The following is a 7,598-nucleotide window of genomic DNA, read 5'->3' on the forward strand; positions in this document are numbered from 1 at the left end:
ACTCTAATTTAGCGATGACATTGCAACCAAGAACAATAAACAATTTTTGATTAGAACCGAACATTTGTATGCCTTTTTTTTTCAATCAGACCCATAAATCCCCAAATAATTCCTCTGTTCTGCTTCTCTTTCTTTAACGTTAAAAAGAATCACTTTAACCCAAAATCTTAAAGTGTTGATTTATATTATATTCTCTAACACATTCTCTCACATAAGAGCTATTTGAGCTTGAAGCGTGAATATGACACAAGCCCATTATTGATCTGTTTTGTGCTGTAAAAGTCTATTTTTTTATTCTGCCTTATGCTTTTCTTAATTTCACCTAAAAGTGGGGCGGTGAAGATCGAACTCGTGACCGTATTGGGTGAAGGCCTTTTTAATGATGTATATTATATTCTCTAACAAACTTCAAAATCATTTACGCAACCGAGACCACGGTATTCTTGAAAGAAATATCTTTCTCAAAGTCAAATTCTTTTTCCCCTTAATTTCCACACTCAATCGCTACTTTAAAATATTTGATATTGTGTTTGCTTTCAAACATGTAATTTTTCATTTTCGAATACTATGTACCATATATTTTTCAGTTACTATTTGTAATTTTCAATCTCAATTTCGATATGTTGATTATATAAGCTTTTTGTGTAAAATATATAGGAATTTTTGGGGATAAAAGATACATAGGATTTTAGCTTAGATGATTTGGGTTAGTATGACTTTATACGTACAAATTATAATTTTCATTGTTTGTGCACCCGAATAAAAAAGTAATACAATAATACAGAAGTTTAGCATAAAAAATCACATAAAAGTATAAGTTTTTTTGTTTATATATGTACTGTAATTTCAATATTCAATGATTCTTGACATTTTTCATTTCAAATTTTTTGTATGTATGTCACGGTATATTTTAATTTCATAATTTTTATTAAATTAAGTGTGTTTGGATTAATTTATTTTAAAGAAATAATTATTTTATTTCACAACTTTCTAAGGGTACTTAAGAAATATTAGTTTCTATAATTAAACAGTTACTTTTAGCAAACTCCAATAATGTGGTTTTATTTTATATTCTTGATTTCTTGTGCTACTTTTTGCTTTTGACTTTTTCATATTGTCATTGGTTACTTTTCTAGCATTAAAATCCTAGGCTACTCTATCATTCTGCTGAATCTAAAGATTGATAGTAAAACATCGACTTGTTTCAATTATGAAATATGCAAAAGAAAGAGGCACAACTACTCGATGGTCTGTTCGTCAAATGTCTCTTCGTTAAGTTCTTATACAATTAATTAAATATCAAATCATTCATTACTTACTAGTCCCCACTTTTTTTCATAGAAAAAAAGGAAGGAGATGTTAGACCAATGAGGAATGACTCGTTAGTCAAATTTAAGAGATCAGAAAATTAGAAATTGGATTACAAACTAGAGAGACTATACGACAAGGCGTTTTGGTCCACTAAGTAAAAGGTTGTAAGATTTTTATTAAGCCTCAGCATATCATAGCAAACAAGATCACGAACCATGTTCATGCATGAAAGAGAAAGAGTAAGATTGGGGATGAAAAAGACATGAATTTAATTATTACTTATTTTATTTTATTTTTAAAAAAAAAGCACATACTTGATCAAACAACAACACACAAAAATGCACATATAATGGGCCTGGCCCATCGGCGGATCCACATTATTACAAGGGTCTGCCAGTGCAAACACAAATAGTCATTTGCTTATTACTTTCAAACATATTCTTTTAAGTAGTCATTCATTTCTCACTTCTAGTACATTTGAAAGCGAATGTAATTACAATATAAAGCGAATGACTATTTTAATAAGCTATAAACATTTTTTTTAAATAGTCAAACGCTTATACCAAAAAATTGTATATAAATTATCCAAAAGACATTCGCTAAATATTTTAAATTTTAGCTCAATGATTATTTATTAAATTATTAGAGTCTCCGTGATTATTGGATTATAAATTTGATCCCCACTGTTCCTCACTTGTAATATATAATTATATTTTATATTAAAATAATAATACTAAATGGGCCAAGATTATTTTGCATTGCTATAAAATAAAAATCTTAATAAATAATCATTGCCTGAAATTGTGGTAGCTTAGTTAATTTTCGATTACTATTTTTTTTATGTTAAGTTGAAATTTTTTTTTCTTATTTTTATTTTTTTATTTTTTAATATATTTAAAATTTTCTTAATTTCTTTTTTTTCTTGAGTCCTGGCCCTGAACCTCGGCCATACATAAATAAAATTTTATAAGTCTACCACTGCATTATCCTATTTCCCCGAGGCAAGAGCCTTAGTACCCCCACAAAAATAGAGATTAAAGTTTAACTTGATTTTTACTACGTACGGAAAAGTACACATATTAAGAAAGGGAAAAATGAATATGATGTAATAGGATATAAGAAATTTTACCTACTGACCATTGGTTTCCGCACCAGCCTTTTTTACTTTTTGTTTTTGTTATATGTATGGGATCTACATGCATCTTTGTTTGGACAAGAAATCTATTTTTGATCTTGTTACATGATGTTAGCTTTATCCATTAAGAAATTACCATAAGGCTCAAATATTTTTGTAAATTATGTCTTTCATTTATATTATCTGGAAGATTCTATATTCAAGTAACTAAGTAAATTGAAAACTCAAATTCACTTTTATATGTTTAATCCAGTTATTTTCTCAAAACTCTTTGGAAGTTAAGTTGGCTAAAAATTTCAGAACTATTTTAATTTTACTCCATTTGAGAAGTCATTTTGTTGAAAAGTCCAAGTTGATTAAAATTAGTTCCACGCAAACAAGTAGTCCATTTTAAATAGAAGTCTAATTAAGTTAATTAAAACTTTTAATTTCAAATGTCGGATTCAATTGGAAGTAATTGTATCATGTTATAGATGATTCCTATGTTCTGTTTACAAAATGAATTTTTTTTTTGTTCCAACTATTCTTCTTGAAGTATTTTTAAAGCCATGTTTACTTGATACATAATTGGTATTTTTGGGATAAGTTTACACGTAGAAGCATGCATGATAGAGGAGTTTGAATAAATATAGGGGTCTCATGTTCAAGGTTTCTTGTCGTCATTGTAAAAAGAAAAAGGAAACATGATGGAGGGAAGAAAAAAAATTTCAAAAAAAAAAAAAAGGCTCAGAAAAGTTTGGAAATGTGAGTAATTAATAGCGAAACTTAAGAAATGAACAGTAAGATACCAATGATTGGCACCCATGGATCCCAATATTAATAGCCAAAGTTTTACCCTACTCATTGCTCTTGCTTCCCAGCTTATTTAAAGCTCAAACAGGAAAGTACTATAATATATTATAGCAATTTCCATTAGATCAGGGTTTAACTTGCAAGTACAAACATTTGTTTGTGTATGTTCAGCAGTCATAAATCTTAACGTAAGTCTTAACTATTATGATTTCATACAAGATAATTAGATGACTATTAGAGAACATAAACATTGATTTTTAAGATCCATGACATTACCAAATTCCAATCATCATATATAAGGCATAAATTTGGATACTAAATCTTGATCCGTGATGTGATGTGCTCTTGAAATTTGATGATTGCCTAACAAAGATCAACAAATCTAATTTCTCAAACTCCTTAATGATGGTAATTATTGTGAAAATGACAATGGGAAGGGACGGATCAATCCTTTTCTCTCTTGAATCATAAGAAGCCTTTACAATTCATGTCAAGTCAGTAGTTTTTTAAGGCATGATAGTTGGGAAAACAACTTCTCAATATAATCAATAAACTCTTTGTATGTTATTATTGAATCTCATACAAGCTACAAGTACATGAATGCATTTTACGTGAGTTGGACGAAATATTTTCTAAGAACATTAGAATTCAATGGAGAAAACATTACAATAAAATTAAAATCAACATGAGCTAAGGGCCTGTTTGGTGTGACGTATAAGACATGATAATATAAGCTTATACTATACGTATCACATTTTCACTTGTTTGGTGTGACCATCGTATAGTATAAGCTTATACAGCATAATCCCTTAATACATTAAAATGATGTATAACTTAATCCGGCCTAAGGGTGAGGGATAAAGCCTGATAAGAGATTGATGTATTAACATCGTTGACCAATGTAGTTTTCAAAAATTAATATATTATTTTAATATTAATCACTACAAGAAAACCGGTTTTTAACGTCGGTTTTTTTTTTTTTTTTTGATAACATTTAACGTCGGTTTAACAACGGTGGTTCAATTAAACCGCCTCAGATTGTTTAATTTTCCGCACTTCTCCTGTTACAGTTTCGCCTCACCTTAATACATCATCTCACTTTCTTCTTTCTCGTCAATCTTCTCAGCCCCAAGGTTCGGTTAAATAAAAAGGTTCTTTGTTTCCTCACATTTCCGCCATTGTCTTCTTTCATCGTTCAACGAGGATCTCCTTTCTCTGCCGCCATTGCCTCCGAGCAATCCATCAAACTTAGGCACACAACGCTCATCATTTGCCCCCAAAAAAAGCCTTACCACCACCAAGGTAAATTGATTTATATTCCCCCCTTCTAGATTAGGTTTTTATTTTTGCCGAGAAATTTGGCTATATCTGTTCGAATTTGAATCATTCATCATTCACCTCTACCATTGTCAATTTTCCTAACCTATCATACGAAATCCTCATAGTTAATCACAAGATCCTGATTTCCTCAACTTCATCGCGCTTTCAAAATTCCAGTCCACTGAGTTGATGATTCTTTATTTGCATTGGCTGAATCGCTATGGTAAGCAATAAGTTAGTATTGGTATTTGCCTTTATTAAATTTTCTCGTCTTCATTCTTCCCCTACCTCGATTTATTTGAGAGTATTGGTACATTTTCCTTATTTCTAATTCTCAATTAAAAAGAAAATCTGGCTGAATCCCCATGCTAAGCAATAAGTAGATGCAAAGACTATTCTCAGCTCTGTTAATAACATGATATTGATAGGGGGGGTAACAGAATTGTAGAGATTATTTCGGGGCTTAGGGCAGGGTGGGCAGAGACTATTCTGTGCTCTGATTGTATTTTCTTGATGCATTTTCAATATTTTCATCTACTCATAATCTGTGTTCTCTAACTAGTATTTCCTCTTCCATTGTAAGGGAGGTTTCCTCCTCGAACACCATTTTACAGTAATAGCAGTTCCCATCATAATTGCTATGACTTGTATGGTCTATCAAGAAAACAATAAAATAAATTTCAAACTGAATATGTGGTGGGGATAGGACTTAGAAAATTTGGCTATTTTGGAAGTTGTTGGTCATTGGTGAGAGAGTGGGGTTTTTCTTTGAATATGCTAACTTCTGAGTATTATTATTTGGTGCAATTTGTGTTTTTCTCTGAGGGCTCATTGCCTTAAGGATGAGCTAATTTTAAAAAGACTATAAACACAGCATTTAGGTTTCAAAATGAGACTGACTACAATTGCTCACTGAACAATTTTTTCTTGATATAAAAAGAGGTTATTTTTCTGTATAAATTCATTATCAAAATTTTGTTGTTTGTAATGCTGCCTCTACTGTAGTACATTTCATCACCTGTATATTTTAACTGGTTGAATTTATTTTTTTACTTGCCACTACTACATGAATTTTGAACTATGAACATATTTGCAGTATAATTGTTGAAGCATGTAACAATGCCCATTGCCTTATCTAATAATCAAACTACGAAACATAAGATGATTTGATATTTTTAAATGTTTTCTAAATATCTCTGTACCTTGGTAAAGTGGCTGTGAAGAATGGTAAGAAATTTGAGAATGAAGTGAAATGGGGGATTGACTTGGCATCTGAGCATGAAAGGTATTTTGCCAGTTTGTGCTTTCAAGTTCTTGTTCTTATTGACTTGGGGAAAATGATATCTAGTGGGCATGGTGTTTAAGCAGATACCTTACAGATGTGGATACAGATGAACATTACCAACCAAATATTTCTATTGGGATACTTCATGTGGCTCTTAGACAGATGATGTGAAGGCTCTCTGCCTGAATCAGTAGCATAATGACTTCTTATACTTCTTTGCTGATAACCTGTTTTGGTACTCTGGTCAAATCTTTTGTACAGGGAAGATGAACCTCAAGGATTTCACATTGGGTTTGTCAATTAATACTCATGCATGGATTATGCAATCTCCTTTTTCCCCCTTTCGATTATTTTGTTTGCTCTTTTTGTTAGGTATTCAGGATAAAGGCTGGTCTGTTGCTGGTTTGGTGATATTACCTTTTCAATTTTCCTTTAGCATGAATCTTATTTTGTAACCTTAAAGGGGTACAATGAAATCACAAAAATGGTTCCTTTATTTATTTATTTATTTTTATGCAGTTCATGTATCTCGTGTTTGAATTGGTGGCCATTTTAGGGGCGAGCCAGAATGATTGGTTTTGTATTCTATTTTTTAATGAAGCTCAATTCACATTTTCATTTGGTTATATAAGCTATAACCATAAAGTAAATTACAGGTAGCATTAGTAGGATGTGTATTATGTTTTAAAGTTGAAAAATCAGAGAACTGATCGGACTATTGCTTTGGTGAATCAGTATTAGTTTTTCTCGGTAACCACAATTCTAACTTATTGTTGTTGATGCTGTAAGAAATTGGCCATTCAAGTTAACTTTTAACACTCAAATGTTCTAGTAGGATTAAGTCTTATAAAATGAAGGTTGCAAAACTTTTATTTGTATGCTGTTGGCATGCCTTTCTAGGCCATTTGGCTAAGATCAAGTGTGCTGTTGGCATATGATGACACATTAAATGTCGTACATGCATAGGGCTGAATAGTGTGTGCCAATATATTATAGATGGACATTCTCGTGAGTCAAAAATTATAATGCAAAAATTTATCTTGTAGTTTGGTTTTTAACTCAGCCCAAAGTTACGTTCTGGGTTATTTTTTCACTACCTACATACTATTGAAAGAATGCTGAGTTTTATAAATCTAATCAAATTATTATTTTGAATTTTGTATTATTAATTTCCTCTGTTAGCTATTTTATTGTTCAACGTTATTTAATGCTTTCCTTTTTTAACCCTGGACATTGGTTGCTTTCTTGATATATATCCCATTAGAATAAGGCTTTTCAAGTATGGTCGATGACCCTTAGATGATAAAAATATTGCAAGCAATGGATCTACTAACTTTGAATTTGGCCATGCAGATCATTTTGGTAATGGCTGGAGTTGGAATGTCCTTTAATGTCAAAAACCCCAAAAAGGTAAATAATTAAATTGATTAACATATGCTTATATTAGGCAATTATATATATATATATATTGACAAATATATATATACACTGTGTGTGTCTATCGAAGCTTCCCGAATGGCACATCCAAATCACTCTGCATTAGAAGCTTCCTTCTATAGGAGAAATCGACGCAGCACCGACCCAAATCGTTGCACTCCTTCACGGTGGCCACAATCGAAGAAACCAACCTGGAGAGCGATGGGTTCTCGCCGGAATCACATTTATTGGCGGCGATTAGAGCAGAGTGGAGCTCTTCCAGCTTGTTCCGAATGAGTTCTCATTTTCTGGCGAAGACCTTGACCAAGTGTGTGAGAG

General features: G+C 31.5%; 1 long non-coding RNA gene across 1 annotated transcript; it reads left to right on the forward strand.

Annotated features, from left to right (window-relative positions):
• Nucleotides 1-4,324: 4,324 nt before the first annotated feature.
• LOC133284952 (uncharacterized) lies at nucleotides 4,325-6,847 on the forward strand. The gene is made up of 3 exons (XR_009747950.1): nucleotides 4,325-4,540; nucleotides 4,684-4,781; nucleotides 5,771-6,847. It is a non-coding gene; the product is annotated as an uncharacterized LOC133284952 (long non-coding RNA).
• The last annotated feature ends 751 nt before the right edge of the window (nucleotides 6,848-7,598 follow it).

Source organism: Gastrolobium bilobum, unplaced genomic scaffold (genome assembly GCF_033153095.1).
Source record: "Gastrolobium bilobum isolate Gb01-03AN ecotype WA unplaced genomic scaffold, APGP_CSIRO_Gbil_v1 utg99220, whole genome shotgun sequence".
NCBI lineage: Eukaryota > Viridiplantae > Streptophyta > Magnoliopsida > Fabales > Fabaceae > Gastrolobium > Gastrolobium bilobum.